We start from the raw sequence: 22,280 nt of genomic DNA, 5'->3' as shown, positions 1-22,280 counted from the left end.
ATCCTAGGCCGTCCTCCACATTTCTCATTATGGTGCAAGATTTAATTAAAATCACCAATGACAAGCCAGGCCTCACCTCTATCTTGACCTAAATGTCTTAGCATATTCCATGTCCGAAAATGTTGACCCACTTCCGGAAAACCATATATACCTGTGAGAAACCAATAGCTTCAACAGAAATATCCTCAACAACCGCATCAATATGACATTGTGAGTAGCTAAGAATTGAAAGAGATATGTCCCGACCCCACAACAGAGCAAGACCCCCTTTTTTACAGTGACAATCAACGACCAAGCAATTCACAAAACCAAGTTTAAATTTACATACCTTGAATTCGTGAGCTTTGAGCCGCATTTCCTGTAGAAACAAGACATCAGGAACTTCCCTTCGCACCAGGTCACAAAGGGTTTGAATGCCCCGTGGGTTCCCAAGCCCACGGGCATTCCAGCTTAAGAGTTTCATGGGGCACGGCGGTGCTGGTCCACAGCCACCGTCGATACAGATGGAACCATTAGAGACTCTGCCGTCGTTGAAACACTAGCAGCAGGCCCATGCTTTCTGGGATTACCATCATTGCCCCCATCAAAACAGAGGGCTTTTCGGTTTTTGGGAATAGAAGAAACCTTTGCATTCTGAGGAGCCGAAGAAATAGAGCCAGTAATGGAAGAAAGCCGCTTCCATTTCTTGCTAGAATACCCATCCGGTCCTTCTGCCTTCACCGAAACGGAAGGAGCAGAACTTGAAAGTGGGAGAAGAAAGTCGTCTGGGTTGTGCCCTTTCTAATCGCCCGATCGAGGACTTAGTTCCTCAATAGAATATCCAGCACCCCCACTCGGCCCATCAGAAAGAGTTAGAGGAACGTTACACTGAGGTCAAAGGCCCTTGATGAGTGCTTGTGCATGCGGGCCTTGAGAAGGCCCAGCCCCTAAACCAATATGAGCGAGCCCAATCGCCTTCGTTGGCCCATTCGGTATCAAAGGAATGGTCAAAATAACTGCTTGCATGGGAACCGCAGCAGCAATGGTCCCTAACTTCTCGCCTTTGTCCACAATTGTGTCAACTAGAGCCACCAAACTGTCGGAAACGGTCACGTCAACATTGCCGGTCATCCCACAACCCTCTGAGCCTGAACCATCCCGAGGAGGAGAGCGACCACCAGAATGGGACTTTCTCCCAGGAACGGATGTCACGAAACGGGTCACCATAACTAGTAGCTCGCAGCCATGCCCCATACGGCATTGTGAGATTGTGACCATCCTGAATAGCAGCCTTCCATGAAGCACAGTCCCTGTCACCATGGCCCAGACGACCACAGAAATAGCAGAAATTTCCTAAGCGTTCATAACTGAAGCGAACCCAACAGGAGGTATCAATCCCCAGTGCAAGTCACGTTCCACGTAAAAGAGACTTCAACACATCCAACGTAATACGAACACGAAGGAACTCGCCCCAAGCCAACTCTCCCTCCTCCAAATCAACCTCCTCAACCCATCCAAGTTTTTGACCAATTCTAGTCCCAACCCGAACATTACGAGCTCTTAGAGGAAGGTCATGAAGTCTTACCCAAAATAAGGAGTCCTGAAACTGAATTTGATGCACCTGTTTACTGCCATCAACTTTCTGTACTAACACTAAGTGCTTATCGAAGCTAAAAGCGGTCCCCTCTCTCTCTAGGAAAGGGGGGGTATCATCTCTTTGTCTCTTGTAGAGCATTGAGGTTTGTCTCTACTTTCTTCCTTCTATAGAGCCATGAGTGTTTGCAGGCTGTCTAGACACAATGGAGATCGAGCTCTCTAACTTATACGAGGGGCTACGGTTAACTGAAGAAGAGCAGCTATCCATTAATCTCTTAGAAGAGGATGTTTTGGCCTCAACAGAGAAGAGCAAAAAGTGTCTTACAGCACTCATTGTATCGGAGAAAGATATCAACAAAGGTGCATTCAAGTCTACAATGATCAAGGTATGGAAAATAGAGGGGACAGTAACCTTCAAAGAGGTAGGGAAGAATAGGTTCTTAATCAAGTTCCACGATATAGAAGATAAGCATAAGGTAATGCAGGGGAGGCCTTGGTCCTTTGACAGGAATCTGGTATGTTTACAAGATTGCTTTGGTTGCCAAAATTTACAAGCCATAAAACTCACGTTGGAACCTTTCTGGATCCAACTCCATAACTTGCCTTTTGCGGGCATGAACAAAAAGATGGGTGAAAAGCTGGGTGCTACCATTGGTCAAGTCTTGTTGGTCGATGCTGATGATCAAGGTATGGCTTGGGGCCAATACTTAAGAGTCAAAGTGTTAGTTGATACTACAAAACCTCTATCAAGAGGCTGCTTCCTCAACCTGGGAGAGAATAAAGCATGGATATCCTTCAAATACGAGAGATTGCCTAGTTTCTATTTCCATTGTGGGACTATCCAACATTCCAAAAAGACTTCCTCAAAACCTTCATGGGATGAAAGGCAATGTGTAGAAGAACAGCTCCAGTATGGTACCTAGCTCAGGGCAAGCTCTCAAGTTAGCCCTTACCAACCCCACCTAAGAAGCAAGAAATTTCCGATGGAAAAAGAAGTGCTCAGGCAAGACTCCCCAGACGACAGGAAAAACTTTGAACCAGCAGCAGGAAAGCAAGTTGATGCAGCCTGCAACCCTAGATCCTTGAGCCCTCCTCAGCATGCTAATCCTACTTATGGTAACTATGCTAGTGCAGGTAATAAAGTGTAGAAAGACTTACCAAATAAGGATTTGTCCCCATCTACTGAGGTGCCAAATAAGGCAACTAGTTCAGGCGACACGACCACTAGCCTATCTAGGTTTCATGGTTTTAGCAACCTGCATCCCTCCTGTTAGCAAGTAGACCACCCTATGGTCCCTGGACCACACTGTATGCAGGTCCCTCCCTCTAAAAGTGAATTGGTTGCTGAGGTGGACAACCCTCTCCTACAAAGTAGCAAGGATGCTGAGGTGGCACACGTAGCAGTCCAGGTAAATGACAGTAATAATATGGTGCAAGGACACAATGGGAAAACATAGGTGTGGGATAGCAACACTGAAGGGGTCTCAAGTTGCAAGCATGAGGAAATCCATGGTAGAGCTAAATGGAAGAGGAAGGCCAGGCTAAAACCACTGGTGTTTGAGAGTGGAATGACTACTAGCACGGCAGGTAAGAAAAGAACCTCCCTAGCAGCATATAATGACTCCCATATGGGATCTATCCATGAAAACAGCAGGTGCAAGAAGAAGAGTAAGAAGAATGGAGATGCTGAGAACAAAGAACAAATGGATTTGGTGGGAGCTGCTATGCAGCCCTGCCAACAATCATAAGCCTTATAAGCTGGAACTGCTGAGGGCTTGGGAACCTTCGGACAGTTAACTTCCTTAGCTTACTAGTTAAGGATAAGTGCCCAGGAATGGTCTTTCTTATGGAAATCAAATGCTCAAAAAAGAGAGTGATGGATGTTAGTAATAGGTTAAAGTTTGATTCCTGTCTGGTTGTTGAAAGTAGAGGGAGTAGTGGTGGCCTTGCACTAATGTGGAAGAGCCATATGAATGTGGTCATTTACAACTACTTTAGATGGCATACTAATGCCCATGTAACAAATGACCCGGGTGGTCCCACCTGGTTCTTCACAGGATTCTATGGCCATCATGTGACTGCCAAAAGAAAGAGGAGTTGGGATCTTTTAAAGGCCATCAAACCAGTGTCCTCAACACCATGGCTATGCTGTGGGGACTACAATGAAATTACCTGTCAACATGAGAAGGAAGGAGGATGTCCTAGACTATACAAACAAATGGAATTGTTTAGAGAAGCACTTGAAGACTGCTCTCTAATGCCCATTCAAACCAGAGGCTCAAAATACACTTGGGCCAATAACAGAAGAGGCAGAAGCTTTACCAAAGAAAGATTGGATCGAGTTCTAGCTAACCCATCATGGCAGGAAATTTTTAGGGACAATTGGTGTTCTGTGGAACTTGCAGTAAGATCAGACCACTCACCACTAGCCCTATCAATAAGGAAGCAAGGATCCCATGGCTACCCAGAAGGAAAATGCTTTAGATTTGAAGCAGCTTGGCTTTTAAAGGAAGACTGTGCTCAAACCATTAAGAAGGCTTGGGGGAAGGTAACAAGTGGGCAGGATAAGACTACTATGATGAAAAGTAGACTCCTCAATTGCAGGTCTGCTCTAAAAGCTTGGAATGCCAAAGTGAACAAAAAGACACCTACAAAGATCAAGCTTAAATTAGGTAAGCTGAGGGAGATGCAAGACAAGGGTAGAGGTGATCATGTAGAATCTGTCACAAACCTACAAAAAGATATTGAACAAAGTCTTGCTGAGGAGGAGATAAAATGAAAGCAAAGGGCAAAACAGCACTGGTTACAAGTGGGGGACAAAAACACAAAATATTTTCATATGCAAGCAACTCACAGAAGGAAAGTCAACAGAATATCTCAAATCCTGGATAGTAGTAACAGACTCGTGACTGAGAAGCAGCAAATTGGGGCTATCTTATCCCGCCATTTCTCTGATCTATTCTCAACCTACCACCCTTCTGACATTGATGAATGCCTAATGCACATGGCCCATAGAGTCTCACCACAGATGAATGAAGGCTTGCTACAGGAGTTCACTAAGGAAGAGGTCAAGACAGTAGTTTTCCAAATGAAAGGCTTGGGCTCCCTAGGACCTGATGGGTTTCCAGCAGTGTTTTACCAAACTAATTGGGAGGTTCTTGGTAAGGAAGTCTGTAGCTTTGTGCTCAAAACTCTAAACAAGGGTGGCTCATTGGAGGGGGTCAATGATACCTTTATTACCTCAATCCCAAAGGTTAAGGAACCAAAGAATGTTGCTGATTTCAGGCCAATAAGCCTTTGTAATGTTATTTATAAAATAGTTTCCAAAGTGTTGTCAAATAGGCTTAAGGTTGTTTTACCTAACATTATTTCCTTGAATCAAAGTGCTTTTGTACCAGGTAGGGCCATCACAGATAATATTTTGGTAGCCTATGAGACCCTTCACTCCATGACAACTAGAATGGCAGGAAAATCTGGCTTCATGGTTTTCAAGCTTGATATGAGCAAGGCATACGATAGGGTGGAGTGGGCTTTTCTTTCCTCAGTGATGAGCAAGATGGGTTTTGATAGAAGATGGGTTTCTCTAGTGATGAACTGCATAACCTCAGTTTCATACTCAATCCTCCTAAATGGTGTACCACAATCTCCATTCAAACCCTCTCGAGGATTAAGGCAAGGGGATCCTCTATCCCCTTACCTCTTTATCCTTGTTGCAGAAGCTTTAACAAGCCTTCTCAATAAGGCTGAGTTGGATGGCAGCCTTACCAGTGTTCCATTAGGAAGAGGCCCTCTAAAAGTCAGTCATCTATTTTTTCTGATGATAGCATGATCTTCTACAAATCCAACTCTCTTGAATGGAGTAGACTAATGAGGATTCTAAGCTTATATAAGACTGCATCAGGCCAGATGCTAAACAAAGACAAGTCCTCCATATTTTTCAGTAAGAATACTCCACCAGAGAACAAGAGGACAATTCTCCTTATTGTTGGGGTGCCTGCAACAGGTTCTTTTGAGAAGTATCTTGGTCTTCCTTCCATGGTGGGGAGAGCCAAAACAGCAAGATTCCATGGTCTAATTGATAGAGTGTGGTCTCGGATCACAAATTGGAAGACTAACAGTTTATCTACAGCTGGAAAGGAAGTCCTGCTCAAGTCAATCCTTCAGGCCATCCCTACATATGCCATGGGAATTTTTCTGCTGCCTCAGTCCATCACCAATAGGCTGGACCAGTTACTAAGGAAGTTTTGGTGGGGCTTCAATGAGGATCGATCAAAAATTCAATGGGTGAAATGGAGCATTCTAAACAAGTCCAAGGCTCAAGGGGGGGCTGGGGTTTAGAAACTTTGGCAGCTTCAACCTTGCCCTGCTAGCAAAGCAAGGTTGGAAAGTCCTTACAAACCTTGAGTCCCTCCCTGCCCTCATACTAAAACAGAAGTACTTCCCTCATAGCTCTATCTTAGAAGCAAAGCTGGGAAGCAGACCCTCTCTTGCTTGGAGGAGCATGCAAGCTAGCCTAAAACTGCTAAGGGCAGGTCTGTCTTGGAGAATTGGTAATGGTCTTCAGGTGAAAATTTGGGAAGAAAAATGGCTTCCAAGGCCCCATTTTCTGGTCCCTCCCTCAAATCACAATGATATAGCCACTGTCACATGGGTATTCGAGCTAATTAACCCAATTCTTAGGTGTTGGGATGAGTCTCTATTAACAAAATGCTTCCCTCAGTCAATGGTGGACATCATTAAAGCAATCCCCATCAGCCTGGGTCAGAGAGGAGACCGCATGATATGGGAAGGCACTAATAATGGGATATTCAAAATGAAAAGTGCCTACAACCTGCATAGGGAACTAATGGCAAATGAAGGAGGTGGCTCTTCAATGGTCCAGACACAATCGGATTCTTGGAAGGATATGTGGAAGCTGCAGGTGCCAAATAGTGTAAGAATGTTCCTTTGGAGGGTATGTAATGACTCATTACCCACATTCAAAAACTTGCAAAAGAGGAAAATTACAGAGGATAAGATGTGCCCCATTTGTCATCTAGATAAGGAATCTGTCATGCATGTGCTGTGGAGTTGTGGAGCAGCCCAAGATGTGTGGTGTCAAGCTAGTAGGCAGCTAAAAAAACTCTCATTGGATGGCACCCAATTTGAATCCATCTGGGACCAATTGTATAGGAAATTACCTAAACCAACACTGGAAGAAGCAGGGATGATATTAAGGCTTATATGGTCCAGAAGGAATGATTATGTGCACGGGAAAGAACTTAGGCACCCTAAGGAAATCATTAACAAAGTTCATGAAGACCTGCAGTGTTTTAAGGCAAACAACTCCAATGTCCTGACTGTAACATTGCCTGCTTGTCCTCAAAGCCCCCAAAGATGGAAGAAACCCCCAGAGGGTTGGTACAAAATGAACTGGGATGCAGCTGTCAATACCTCAAAGAACTTAATAGGGATCGGGACTATAATCAGGGACTACAATGGATTGGTTCTTGGCACACTAAGAGCTAGAAGAAACCTCAGAATCTCCCTATACGCTGCTGAGGCATATGCCATGATGGTGGCTGTCCTTTTCTGCAAAGAAGCTAGTTTCCCCAATATTATCCTTGAGGGTGACTCAAAACAGGTGGTTCAAAGGCTACAAGGCTCCTTGGAGGACTGGAGTTCAGGAGGCTTAATCATAGAAGATACCAAAGAAGTACTAAAATCTTTCCTGTCTTGGAGTGTTTGTCATACTAAAAGGGATGCTTGCTCACATGCTAGCCAAGGATGCCCTTTTAAGTGAATCTGATCTTTATGATCTAGAGGCGATACCTAATTGTATTAAGAAAGTAGTAGAAATGGAATCCTTGTAATCTGTTTGCTAATGCAATAAAGATATCTTGTTTCAAAAAAAAAAAAAGTGCTTATCAAAAGACCACGGACCCTCACGCAACACTCGCTCCTTATCATGCATATCATCAAATTCGCCTAAGAAAAGATTGACATTAAGATCCCAAAAACGCACGCCACGCACTGCTCGCCACGCTTGTTTCATAGTTAACTTGAAAGCCTCTCGGTTAAAATGTTTTTCAGTAAAAAGAGTTAGAAGCAACCCCTTGCCCTAAACCAAAGAGATGGCTTCCAATTCGCTAGAGTCCACCAAAACCGCCTCCTCCTCCTGTTCAGTCAGAGACAATCTTTGATATAACCCATCCAGATCATCCGTCATAGCAACTCAAGTACCAAAGAACTAAGATCAACAAAGAAAAAACCAGAACTGTACAAAGGCAGAGAGAAAACCTCTACTCAGACCGAGAGAGGAGTAGTTGGCACTGATATATTAATAATTATTAGCATAATGTAAAAGCCTGTGAAGATTCATCTAGAACTAAACTCAGATCGATCGAAAAGTACTGTCATTTCCTTCATAAATAACGAAATATAAATAACTTTCCTTTATTTTATTTTATTAATTTTTTTCTCTCTCTTGTAATGGCCGATCTACTTAAAGCTAGGCATGCAAGGGAATGGATGGAAAAAAAATTTTTAGAGAAGCAATTATAAACGATAAAAAGATTAATATCTGTACTTGATTAAGTTGTTTTGTAATCCTACGAAGAAAGACCTAGCTAACATGGCCATCTTCACTTGTTGAAGGAAGAAAACCAGATTTCACCCAATCAAATTAATATGATTAGTATATTAGCATATTATTAATTAATTAATAATATTCTCCCGCTTGAAGAATTATTTGGAGGATAACGCAACTTTATTTTTCAATGCAAAATTAAACCATCTTCTTTCTACACTCCAGTTCTTGAAAAATGATAAATACATATCACTGCTCACAACATTTTGCACAATATTGTCTTAAAAGGAAGGGTATTTTTGTAAATATTTTTGCTACGTACAATCCTCCCAATATAGTCCCTGCAGACTCTTCTTGTCCATATTAGCCTATGTCAATGACAAAAAATGCCTGCTCTCAGTTTTACCAAAAACTCTTGTTTAATGATTTGTTATTGCCACCAAATTTGATGGAGATTTCTTCCCCACGTCAAATTTCATTTCGTGTTGTCGTTCAAGTTCCCTCTACAGCTCCGTCCATCAAAATCAACTTGCTCTGCTCCTCCACCACCGTCGGGCAGTAAGACACATTGACTCAAAGAAAAGTGGCCCGCATTTGAGTGCTTTGAAAACAGATCTCTACCATTCAAGTTCCCTTTGCATCTCATGCACAACCGTTGGCACATATAGTCTCATTTGAAGTGTTTGAGTGCTCTGAAAACATATCACATCCTCGTAGAAACATGCACTTAAATACGTTTTCCCCAAAATGCTTAGATATTAAGTTCAATACAAACAAATTCTTAGATATTCTTAGCATAGCTATAACATGCAATGATTTTATTCCCAAAATGCTCACCAAATCTATTGAAATAGAGAGGGTTTTGGAGAATCATATAAGTATGTATTTCTATGCATGTGTATACAACTGTACAAAGTAGGCCTATATATAGTTGAATATGGCCAAATTAAATATGGAAATACAATAAAGAAGGAAAGATTATAACCTAGCATAATTACAAGAAATCACAATATTCTAAGAATACTCTAAGATACATATATATACTAATATCCCCCCTTAAACTCTTGGTGGCGAAGTCAACTGGAGTTTAGAAACAAGATCACCAAGTCGACCAGGTGGATGTGATTTCGTAAAAATATCAGCAAGATTATCTTTAAAGGGGACTGAGTGTAATTGGAGGACACCGTGCTGAAGATGATGGTGGATAAAGTGACAATCAATCTCAATATGTTTAGTATACTTGTGGAACACATCATTGTGCATAACCGGGATGGCACTACGATTATCACAGTGAATAGGAGAACTTATTGATTGAGGAACACCGATATCTTTCAAAAGCAAGCATAAGCACAAAAGTTCTGAAGTCATATAAGCAAGAGCACGATACTCAGCCTCATTGCTAGAACGAGCAATAATGGATTGTTTCTTAATAAACCATAAAATCAAAAAGGTACCAAGAAAAAATAACTAGTGCTGGAATGACAATCAATGGGATCACCAGTCCAATTTACATCATAATAGGCCTGTAGCTCAAGAGAGGAATGTGATGAGAAGTGCAGGCCATGAAACAGAGTACCCTTGATATAGTGTAAAATTTGAAGAGCAGTCCCAAATTGGGTAGATTGAGGCACACTCATAAATTGACTAACCAGATGAACAACATATGAAATGTGAGGCTTGGTGACAGTAAGATAAATGAGACTGCCCACTAACTCTCAATAAAGTGTTCCATCTGAAAGTGGAGAACCGTCAGTGGCCAATAGTTTAGTATTATACTCAAGTGGACAAGTGGCTATCTTGCTATATGTCAACCTAGCTTTAGAAAGTGAATCAGGGGCATATTTGGCTTGAGTGAGATAATAACCATCCTAACTCGAAGTAATTTCAAGGCCGAGGAAGTAGTTAAGGTGTCCTAAATCCTTCATCTCAAAATTTTGACTAAGAAGAATTTCAAGATCTCAAATATGAACAATATCATCACCAATAATAATCATATCATCTACATAAAGAAGAAGAAGGATAATACCTACCACAGTAGTATGAAGAAAGAGTGTAGAATCATATGGGCTAGAAAGAAAGCCTTGTTGAGAAACTACTAACTGAAATTTATTAAACAAAGCTCGTAAAGCCTGTTTGAGCCCATAAAGTGCTCAACGAAGATGACAAACTTTATGTGGTGGATGCTCATAGCCAGGTAGAGGCTGCATGTAAAATTCTTCAGTAAGATCACCATTAAGGAAGGTATTTTTAACATTCATTTGAAAGAGTCCCCAATGCCGAACAGCAGCAACTGCAAGTAAAGATTTGACAGATGTAAGTCTAGCAATAGGAGCAAAAGTCTCCTTATAGTCAATGCTATACTCTTGCGTAAACCCCTTTGCAACAAGTTGAGCCTTGTAGCGTTCAATTGATCTATCTGCTTAGTCTTAATTTTATAAATCCACTTACATCCCACTACAGCTTTACCAGGAGGCAAGTTCACTAGATCCCAAGTATGGGTTTTGACAAGTGCATCCAATTCATCAGACATATCTTGCTACCAAAGAGGGTTAATACGAGCTTCATGATAATTGTGAGGTTCGTGAAGGGTGACAAGAATAGAGAAACAGTGATAATCACAAAAATGAGTAGGAGGATCAGTTACCCAACTAGAATGATGAGGTTTAGGAAGTGGAGAAGGCTCAGGAATGGAAGAACTAGATTGGGAGTAGGAATGGAAGAACTCTCTGAAGAGCTCGGAATCTCTATAGAAGAGTTAGGAAATATGGAAATAGAGGGATTGGTGAATATGGGTGAGTGGGTGGAGGAAGAAGGGGAGAACATGGATAGGCTAGTAAATGGTTTGTGTTCTCAAAACTCCACATGACGAGAGACTCGAAGACATTTGGTGATAGGGTCATAGTAGCAATAACCTTTTTGAGTTAAGCCATAACCAAGAAAACAACAAAACTGAGAGTGGGGCTCAAGTTTGGTCCATTCATGAGAAGGAAATGTAACAAAACATGCACAACAAAAAATGCGAAGTAAGGAGTAGTTAGGAACCATACCATAGAGAAGCTCATAAGGATATTTTTTGTGAAATATAGGTGTGGGTACCTGATTGATTGTGGACACAACTATGAGAGTAGCTTCACCCAAAAATTTTCAGGTAAAGAAGTAGAAAGTAAAAGAGCTCTCATAGTATCAAGGATATGACGATGTTTTCATTTTGCACAACCATTTTGTTGAGAGGTATAGGGAACAGAACAATGTGATAGTGTGCCTTGTTGATTTAGGAACTCAAGGAGAGATTTGTCGTTGTATTCCATGGTATTATCTAAACGGAAGACTTTAATGGTACGAGAAAATTGAGCTTGTACCATTTTATGAAAATTTTGGTAAACACAAACATGTTCAGATCGACGCTGTAACAAGTATAGCCATGTATAATGAGAATAATTATCAATAAATATAACAAAATAGAAAGATCCCCCTTCAGTAGGAGTGAGTGCAGGACCCCAAATATCAAAATGAATAAAATAAAAAGGTGCAGACGAAAAAGATTAATTTATATTAAAAGGTAAATGTGTTTGTTTTCCAAGTTGATAGGAGACACAATCAACGGACTCAAACACTATAGAACCTAGATGACTTTAGGAGTCCAAAAGACGAACATGAGGTAGAGAGGCATGACCTAGTCGAGAATGCCATAACTTGGAAGAGACAACAATAGCAACAATGAAGTGAGACAAATGGGATGGAAGCTGCAAAGAATCAAGTTCAAACAGACGTCCAATCTTACGGCCTGTCCCAATGAGTCGACATGTTTATGGATCTTGCACATTAACACTAGCATGAGAAAATGTAAGTTTAAGACATAATTCACAAAGTTGACCAACTGATAGGAGATTTAAGGACAATTGGGGGACAAGATATGTGTTGTCAAGAGATAAGGTTAGGGAGGAAATAGACCCAATGTGACTCACAGATAAATGAGAACCGTCAATAGTATATATAAGAGGATGGGGTAATAAAGCAGATTTTTGAGAAAAAGTGATAAAATTAGAGGTCATGTGATTACAACATGCAAAGTCAAACAACCAAGGAGATGTACTTGAGGTGATAGACAAAGCACTAGAAGACTGGGATAAAAGTGATGAATTAATGCCTCAATGTTAGCAGTAGTGAGAGTAGTGGACACTGAAGAAGGCTAAGCAGTAGACTCGGGAAAAGTTGGAGCCACAGCAGCAACTTGTGACAAGGGGGCCTGAGACTAATTTTTGTTATACAATCTACAACATTATGTAATAGAGTGACTAAGACGTTTGCAATATTTGCAGAAGATAGTCTTAGAGGACCAAGAAGGAAAACAACTTGAGACTATGGAAGACGCAAAGGTAGTCTTAGGGATGGTAGCAACAATGAAATCTAGAGTTTGCATCTTCATAATTGAACGGTGATTTTCTTCTGAGATTAGTTCAGCAATTGCAACCTCAAGAGAGGGAAGAGGTGAGTGATGCAAAGGAGATGCCTGAGTAGATTCAAAATCCTCATGAAGTGTCATCATAAAATGCATAAATTTGCAACGATTACAATAGGTCGCAAACAACTCAATATCATCATAACATTTGAGTTGAGGATCTACAACAGACAATTGTTCCCAAAGATAAAACTTGAGAATAAAAATCAGCAATAGATTTACCTAATTCCTGATGCATCTGATAAAGCTTAATCTAAAACTGAAACTGTAGCGAAGCATTATAAGTGCAGTTGTATATTTTAGCAAGAAAATCCCAAGCAACTTTAACATTAGCAAGCTTGGGAAGCAAGCTATGAATGGATGGAACAGAAGTACTGATAAACCAAGACAAGATTTTGTAGTGAACATTATGCCAATCTTCAAGGCGACATGCAAAAGCATTAAGACTCTCACCGTCTTGTTGCTTGGGTGCAATGATATCAACAGAAACATAGCACCACAATTTTCATCCTCTAAGAAAGACTTCCATACTTTCCACATATTATAATTAGAGCTATCTAAAATATTATTAATGGGATGAACAATGGTGTCAAGGTTGGGAGAGGGGTGAGACATAGTGGTTTTTTTTTTCGATGGTCAACTGTCAACAATTCGATGGGTTAACAATTCAATGGGTCAAGAGGTCGAAATGGGATGGGTTGGGCTGGGCTTGAAGCAAAATGGGTAGAATATAACAAAAGAAAGAAAGAAAAATATGGAAGGATCTTAAACACCAAAAGAGCAGCTTGCACGGCCAAGGAAATCATAGTGGTGGCTCTGATGCCATTTTGAAATAGAGAGTGTTTTGGAGAATCATATGAGTGTATTTTTGTGTGTATAAAACTGTACAAAGTAGGCCTATATATAATTGAATATGGCCAAAGTAAATAAGGAAATACAGTGAAGAAGGAAAGATTCTAACCGAGCATAATTATAGGAAATAACAATATTATAAGAATATTTAGGTATAATCTAAGATACATATATATACACTAACAAATGGATTCCTGTTTTGGTTTTTGTGGTGACTTTGGATTTATGCTTGTAGTTTTGTGGGCATTTGATATTAAATAAGGTTTCCTTTTGCATCCAACCAAAGAAAAATGTAAAAAGAAGTGGGATCATTGGCATCCAGCAAGACTGCAAGCCTTGGGAATATTGGAAATGAAAAAAATTGGCTTTTATTGATGAGAGAAATGTTGTACTGCTAAAATATGAGAGTTTTGTGCTTCATGAACTGAACCCGAATGGATCCATAAAGCAGGAATTGTGACAAAGCTTTGATTCTCCTAGCAACACGTTTCTAAAAAAAATGAAGCCGGGAATCAACAAAAAATCTGGGCTGAACAAAACAAGGAATCCATTGATTTTCATGCCGAATTCCATGTTTCCATAATTGTTGTGTAGTACTTCTGCCTCTTCCTCGAGAGTTGGTTGTTTTGAACAAAAGCTCACCTAGTGCAGGAGCCCTCGAGACAGGTTTGAGTCCAAAATGTGTTTGATGCCTACAGATGGATTTGGAGGTTAGAGCTCAGGGGAAAGAGCTTGAACAATGAAAACCATAGCCAAATGAAACGAAGCATTTTGCTGCTATGCCATTTTCCACTTAAATGAAACAAGGAGTTTCAATAATTACGTAGGCCACCCACATCAGGTGTGGGCCGGGTCTCCCCTATGTGGGGATTGCATAAAGAATTATTATTATTTTTTTTGTAAAACATCTTATAAAAATAAAGAAATGTTACTTATCACTCTTACACCATATGCTAATATGTGATTTGTCATTTTTTCCTTCTATTTAAACACATATATTTACACATCAATATATGTGTATTTAAATAAAAGTACAAAAATGATAAATCACATGTTAGTTGAGGTGCAGGGGATGATAAGCAGAATTTTTCATAAAAATAATATTATTTTACAAAAATATCCTTATTTTACAATATGTGTTGTGAAATGTGTTGTGTGAGTGTAATTGCTCTTTTTTTCCCTCTTTTCTAAATGTTTAAATAAGTTACTACTAGTGTTTTTGTATATGTTTTCTTTTTTAAAATGTTTAAAGATATTTAAAAAACATTTGAAAGAAAAAGAAAAAAAAAATGTGAAATTGCATTAGGGGGACACCCAGCTATACATGTTGGTCTCTAGAATTTTGTCCACTTCCAAATGGATCTATAAAGTACATATTTTGAGAAAAAGATCATCCATGAACTCGGTAATATTGGTGGACTTCAAGTTAATTGCCTCTATCCAATGTCCTTCGATTTCTTTATGAAAAAAAACCTGTCGTGGCCCTTTCTTGCCACGTCATAACCAATTACATAACTACTTATTGAAAAGAAAAATTCTACTTAGTAGCGCCCTACACCACATACCTGTTGAGAGAAAAAAAAACTAAAAGATAAAAATAAAAACCCACATCAGTAGGTTTGTGGTGTAACTGTGTAAGGCTGCTGGGTAAGACTCTATGAAAATGGATGGTTATTATACCGAGAAATCCAACCAACACTTTGTACCGATAGTGTTAAAGCATTTTTTATGTATATAATAAAATAAAAAAAAATAAAAAAAAAACAACACTAAAAAATAAACAAACATAAATTCTTAAAAAAACTGGTTAGGTACAAATGATAGACACTTTTGTTCATATCATTTTCCATTGAAAATACACAATCAACATTTTTTAAAATAATACTCAATTAGCATGCCATGTCCTAACAAATCTAGTATAAAATATAAATTTAACCTAAAATAATATTTATTTAAACACAAAAACATATAATAAGCTGAAATATACCACCCTAGAGCTAGGTGGCCTCTTAGGTTTCCGTTGATGGGCATCCCTCATGAGTGGGTCACTTTGAATAGGCGTCTTTTTGTGAGTAAGACTGTTCATCCGGGCCGGATTTTATCTGGCCCGGTCCGGATTCCGGTTTCGGGTTTCGGCTCGGATTTAATCCGAACCGAAACCCGGTAAATCCGGGCCGAAACTCGGATGGCAAAACCTGGACCTATGCGGTTCGGATCCGGATAGAAAATCCGGGTTTCATATCCATCACTCGGTTAACCGGGTTTCTATATAAAGGACCAAAAAGAAAAACCCTAAGTTTCTTCCCCTCCCCCCCGATTCTACGCCTCCTTCCCCTTCTCTCTCTCTCTCTCTCTCTCTCTCTCTCTCTCAACCCTAGCTACGAAACCGTAGCCGCCGCCGCTGTGATGGTCTCAACCCCCCCTCTGTCTGTTCCGCCGTTTCTCCTCTTGGTAAGCCTCTCTCTCTCTCTCTCTCTCTCTCTCTCTCTCTCTCTCTCCATCTTAGAGCATTTTCTGGGCAAGAACATGACAGGTTGGTTCTGCGGTGGTTCTGTTGTGCCGCTGTCGCTTGTCTTTCCTGCTTGTGTTTAGTCATGGTGGGTGGTAGTTTATAAAAGTGCAGGGAACTAAAGGCGTTTATTGGATCTTAATCTGGTGTTGGTGTTTTGGTGACTGGTATCTGAAAATGGTGGGGGGCTTTATTTGGGTTCTGTTGGTGTTTGTGTTTTGAGGTATTGGTGTCTGAATCAGAAGGGTTTCTTTGCTTTTTTGTTTCTTATAGGCAGAAGGGGTTTGTTTTGGCTGTTGTTACTTGTTTTAGTGTGGGTATTTTGTGGTGGTGTTGGTGAAAAGTAGGAGTGAGATATATATGGGGAGATCACCCTGCTGTGACAAAAGGGGTCTGAAAAAGGGGCCATGGACTCCCGAGGAGGATGAGATTTTGTTGAGTATATCAACAAGAATGGTGGGCATGGAAGCTGGAGGTCTCTCCGTAATCTTGCAGGTTTGTGCTAGTAATTGGTTAGCCATAAAGAGCCATTTCAAAAGTTTTTACTCGAATTTAAGGATTTCGTGTGAAAGGACGACTCTTCACTTGAAACCCTTAAATTTGGGTCAAAACTTGATGAATAATTTTGATTCGTTAGTTACAATGGCCTGTAAAACTTCTCTTGCAGCTGCTCCCACTACTTCTGTAGTGCCGTCTCTTGACAAAGTTGATTTCTTAAAGCTTCAAAATGGCAGGTATAGAATAGGCCACCATTGCATGTTCTCAGATTTTAAAATGTTCTGTTCTCTGGGATACATAAGAGTTGTTGTAGCGTTGATTAACATATATCTATTTTCTCCTATTTTAATCTTACGAGAATTGTGAATCACCAATGGATTTATGATTTTCAATTGCTCCTTGCATTGATTTGAAGTTAATACTTGCCAATCATAGTTTTAAGGAGAAGTGATGTCTTGATCTAATTTACAAATGTGCTGGTGAAATGTTTTGTTTCAACACTGTATTCCCCACAGGAATAACTTTCAGTTTGACATTTACAGTTCTCGACTGATCGGGACATGCAGCAGGTTCCAGACAATGAGAGAGTGGTGTAAAATAAAAACATGAGTAGAACTTTCCATAAAGTTTCCATGAACCCTTGAGAGTTTTATGTAGAGCTCTGCTTACGTAATGTGAAATGATGAAAATATATGGTCAACTTAATGCCGCTATCACCTCCTCAAGCATACAAAACCTTCAACGGTCAACTTTCAAATCTATGGCTTGTGATTGTATTTAACTGGTAGCAGTAACAGCTTCCTGCTGGTCTTTTGGACCAAAATATTGCCCATGTTAATTTCATTTTCTCTGACCTGTTTTACAGATGGTGCCTTAACCTCTATTTCCTAACAAGCATATGATTGGTGTCACTTATGGATGATGTTGAATGTACACAGTGATATACGAGGTGTTTCGTTTCTTTTTTTTTTTTTTTTTGTGTTGATCCTCTTGTTGGCAGATGCTTTAGGATCTGCTAAGATCAATGCTTTAGGATCTGTCATTTGTTGTTGTTGCCCGCAGTTTGAGTTCGAGGCTGAGGCAGGGAAAGACTTGAGGATCTCCGAAGCCTTGTGAACTGCACAACCTGCTTTCATATACGTGTATATATATATATTAGTTGTAAATTCAGAACATGATGACCATTATTGACATTAACAAATATTATTGCATATTGCTCCTTCCTATATGTACTGCTGGTAAAATTGTGCAGTGATGATGACATATGCGATAACTCTCTTCAATACAAGAGCATGCTAGAGGATTAGATGGACTGCAAAAGAAAGAAGCCAACTTTTTTTTATTTCACTCATAAATTATGCTTGTTCAGCCAACCATATCTTAGTCTACCCATGGATTTACTCTTAAGTCTTTTTTTTTTTTGCAGGATCTCTTTCGGTCCAATCACTTGAAGTTGCTATTTGGTGTGGAGATTAAATAATTGATGGAAATGCATCTGATTTTGTAATTTATATATTGTAATTTATATATTGTAATTTTGTATTTTGTAATGTATATATAGCAAATAATGGAATATGTAGTGGATTGCATTATGATGCATGCATAGATGAATATTGGTGTTTTTTTTTTTTAGATGCATCTAGTATTTTTAGAACACAAATATTATGCTTTGACTATGTTTTTGTAAGTATTTTTTTTCTCTCTGAATTTGGTCATCTTTGACTTTGTTTTGCATCAAACAAATGAAACATGCATAGCTACATGTTTATTCTTTTGTTTTTCAAACTCAAGTGCACAATCAAATTTATTCTTTTGATTTTTATAAAAAAATCAGAGCTACATGTGAAAATATTGTATATACATTTAGGCTTTTATATGGGTTTAGAAAAAAAAAAAAAAAACCGGGTTTAATCCGGAACCCGGAATCCGGGTTTCGAAAAACCCGGATTCATCCGGGTTTCGGCCCGTTTATGACCCGGGTTAATCTGGTCCGGGTTCCGGCCCGGATTTGAAATCCGGGTTTTGGTTTGGGTCAACCCGGATTTCCGGGTTGGAACCCGGATGAACAGGCCTATTTGTGAGGGCCACCATAGAGGGGCCACTTTTATGGTTGGACGCCCTATTTGGGATATTGGGCCACCCTATTTGGATCTATTTCGGCCTCTTAGAGGAAGCCCTTGACCAAGGGGCCACCTAAAATTAGAGCCACACATTCTATCTTTTTGTTTTTTCATTTTTAAAGTTTGGACGAAAACTCTATCTTTTTTTTAGTTTAAGTATATTTCTAATTTGATCAATTTAGTTTTTTTAATCTATATATTTTTTAAACAAAAACTCTATATAAAGTTATTTTTGCATATTTTTTATGCACTCTATTAATATAATTGACTGCATTATTTTTTTTAATATAAAATAATTGATTTAGTTAATTATATCAGTGGAATACGTAAGAAGTACGTAAAAATGATTGTATGTAACAGTACTCTATTAAAGAAGTTAAAGACCAATGGTATCTCTCGTTTTACAATGTTATCTCTCATATTTGTCCTTATGCAAGAAAAGGGAGAGTGGAAATAAAAGGGAAACAATTATTTTCACAAAAATAAGTTAATAACCGATAACCCAAGCTAGAAAATTCATGCAAAATTAAATCCAAGGCACGCTTTTGAAACATCAAAACACTTTATCCCAATTAACAAAGAATAAATTTGTTTTGTCAATTTAGTTTCTAAAATTTTTTTGTAAGAAAATTAGTTCTATGTTTTTTAAAAAGAAGATTATATCTCAATTTTATTTATAATCTTCACTTATAGCAGATTAATACATTTTACATATAATAAAACTTTAAGGGTTATAAAAATCCCAAAAATAAAGTCTTTTAAACAAAATCTAAATGAAACTAGAACATATAAAAAAAAAAAGTTGCCCAGCAATAGAAAGGATTCATTAAATTTTAGTTATCCTCCTACCATCCTAGGATTTCTTCTTCTTCTTCATCATCTCTCTCTCTCTCTCTCTCTCTCTCTCTCTCTCTCTCTCTCTCTCTCTTGTACTGGTTATCCGGAAACAACGTCTCGACTAATTTCGGGGGTGCATAGGCTCTCGGTAAGGAATTTCCCGTAAGTGTACTTTGGACAATTCAAAAAAAAAATATCCCAATATGATGGCCCTTAGAGATTGTTTGCACCTAGTAAAATTCAAACCTTAGACCTTGGATGGAGCATACTACCGATATCATGACCTTTACCACTTGGGTCAACCTCTAGGGGTTTACTATCTTAGAACATATTATCTAAATGAAAACGGACCATATCTCCAACTATCCTCCTACTATCTAGGATATTGAATGAAATGTTATATATTGTGTTTCCCTTGTGGGCGAATGATTAGATGCCACACTAAGAAATGTTGAGACAATAATAACAAAAAAAAAAAAAAATGATAAATAGACTTTTCATTGTCCACTTAACTACTAAGAGCACCCTCATCCACTTCCCTAAACGCTCATATTTTGTAGAATCTATAGAAAAAAATATGGGGAAAACCGAAACTCCCCCTCCCATCTGAATCCCTAAATTAGGGATCTCATTGTGGGTTGCTACACTGTTTCCCCAAATATGGGGAGCCATTGTACATTCCTAACTTGTTTCTTTATTAGTTCCTTTGCTGTTAGTCCCTCGTGAAACTCTCTCTCAACTTCATCGTTCATATCGACTTTCCCTCACATTGTCTGCCACTATTGACAATAGCCACTCCAATCGGCTTCTATAGGTAAGTACCTACCCTTCTCTCTCTCTCTCTCTCTCTCTCTCTCTCTCTCTCTCTCTCTCTCTCTGTGTGATGACCCGCTTTTGCATGTATTTTCACTGAAGGGTTGTTTTTAATTTAATTAATATATTGCTTTAGTTATTTTAAATTATTGCGTTTTAAATTTAGTTTTTATTTGTTGGATGTTGTGTTTTATTTATTTATTTTACGTTTTTTTATCTTTTTCTCAGCGGTTTTGTTTTGTTGTCCGGAGTGAGGATTGGACCTCATTTCTTCTTACATCTCTTTTTCTTCCTTTTTCTTTTTTTCCCTTTTTCTCTTTTCTTTTTCTTCTTTCCTTTTCTTCTTCTTTTTTTTTTCCTTTCTTTTCTTTTTCTTCTTCCCTGTGTGTTCCGTCGACCCTCTCTCTCTCTCCTCTCCCACGCCGTAAGCCACCCCAGCCCTGATCCATCGCCGTCCGGCCACCGTGGGCGACACCACCCCCACCGGTCGAAGCCCCTCCCTCCGGCGCACCACCCCACCGAATCCCAGCCCCATCCGGCCAGCCGTTTGGCCGGAAAACGCCCAAGAAGCCCCACGGATTTTGCCCCGATCCGCCGCCGTCGCTCCACCTCCGGCCACCACTTCTTCACCACTTCATCACCGGTTTCTTGCTGTCCTAACCCACCCATTTTCGGCCCCTAATAGCCATTGGAACAGCTCCCACGAGCTAGCTTTCCATTTTGGAAAATCCGGCCTCCCCCCACCGTTTTCGCCGCCACCCACGGCCAACCATCACTTCCAATAGCTTCATAATCATTCTTAGATCATTCCCTATCAATCCCAAGTCTTGGTTTGTCTCCGTTCAAAAATGGGTATTTTACAACCCACGGCCACAGTGAATTTTCACTGTTACATTACTTTTTCTCCGCCGTTTGCAACGTCGCAAGCTTTCTAAAAATACCATATAGCGCTGTAATTATTTTTCAAACCCTATTTTCAGATTTAAATATATATTGCTCATTCAATAATTTATTGATGCTGGTTGGTTGATTCTGGACTGAGTCCGAGGAGTTCGGGGGTCGGATGGATGGAGGACAGAGTTGCTTGTTTTATTGATATATGTTGGTTGATTATTTTTGTACATTGATATTGCATTTACATGGTGCATGCATGTGCCTTTTTATTTAATTGAGAAAAGCCTGTTTTATTGGCGTAAGTGGACTTACAGGTGCGTGTGTATCACGACCCCAAGCCGGGATGAGGTATTATCTTGGTGGAGCTCCTCTGGTCACTCGGGAGCGGAATAAACTGAGTGACTTCCCCTGGGTTGTCGCTGGGCGACAACGGGAGCGGGGGCTAGGGGATGCTTGGCTACGAACGCGTCGGGCGCAGAACCGGGCATCGCTCTACGCACCGACTCCGTGGCCCTTCGCTGGCGAGGGCTAGAGGATGCTTGGCTATGAACGCGTGGGGCGCGGAACTGGGCATCACTCGTTATGTGTCATATGCGTGGTCGTAACCTGCGGTGTGGCACTGGAGCCAGGGTGTGCGGATGACCCCTAGGGGAGGTCATGGTGCATACGGATTAAATTAGATAATGGTTTGAGATGGATATGAGCCAAATGTGACTTTTGGCGTGATATTTGAAAAGGGTTTGTTTTTGGGCCAAATGAGATTTTTGGCGTGCGTGGAAAAATATGTTTTTATGGGTTTGCGCATTGGCATCACTTCATGCATATTGTTTGAGTTCTATATGCTTTTATCTGGTGGTGTTTGGATTTTACTTACCTGCGGTACCATTTTTGGTTCCGTAGATTTTGGTGCAGGATTCGAGGAGGAGGAAGAGGCTGAGCCCGAGGATGCGGCTCCGCCGGAGCTTTGAGTCGAAGTTATGCTTTATAGTTTGGTTTAAAACTATATTTGTGTTTTTGTAATATTTTATTTATGTATGTTTTAAACAGTTTGTATTATACTAAGAAAAAATTCTGGTACTTAATTATATGACTTTCGTTATCCGCTGCGTGTTTCTTCGTACACATTTGTTGCTTTTGCACACACTTGGCACTCGT

General features: G+C 39.8%; 1 long non-coding RNA gene across 2 annotated transcripts; it reads left to right on the top strand.

The window, feature by feature from the left end:
• The first annotated feature begins 15,774 nt into the window (after nt 1-15,774).
• On the top strand, nt 15,775-18,072 carry LOC122290114. 2 transcript variants are annotated; one of them, XR_006236296.1, is made up of 3 exons: nt 15,775-15,905; nt 15,988-16,458; nt 16,631-17,232. It is a non-coding gene; the product is annotated as an uncharacterized LOC122290114 (long non-coding RNA). The 2 variants fall into 2 exon arrangements; XR_006236297.1 differs by lacking the exon at nt 15,775-15,905 and adding an exon at nt 17,888-18,072 and having other exon boundaries at nt 15,912-16,458; nt 16,631-17,603.
• Nucleotides 18,073-22,280: the final 4,208 nt, after the last annotated feature.

This window comes from Carya illinoinensis, chromosome 12 (genome assembly GCF_018687715.1).
Source record: "Carya illinoinensis cultivar Pawnee chromosome 12, C.illinoinensisPawnee_v1, whole genome shotgun sequence".
Lineage (NCBI taxonomy): Eukaryota > Viridiplantae > Streptophyta > Magnoliopsida > Fagales > Juglandaceae > Carya > Carya illinoinensis.
The sequence above is the reverse complement of the archived record's forward strand: the minus strand, read 5'-3'. Positions and strand labels throughout refer to the sequence as shown.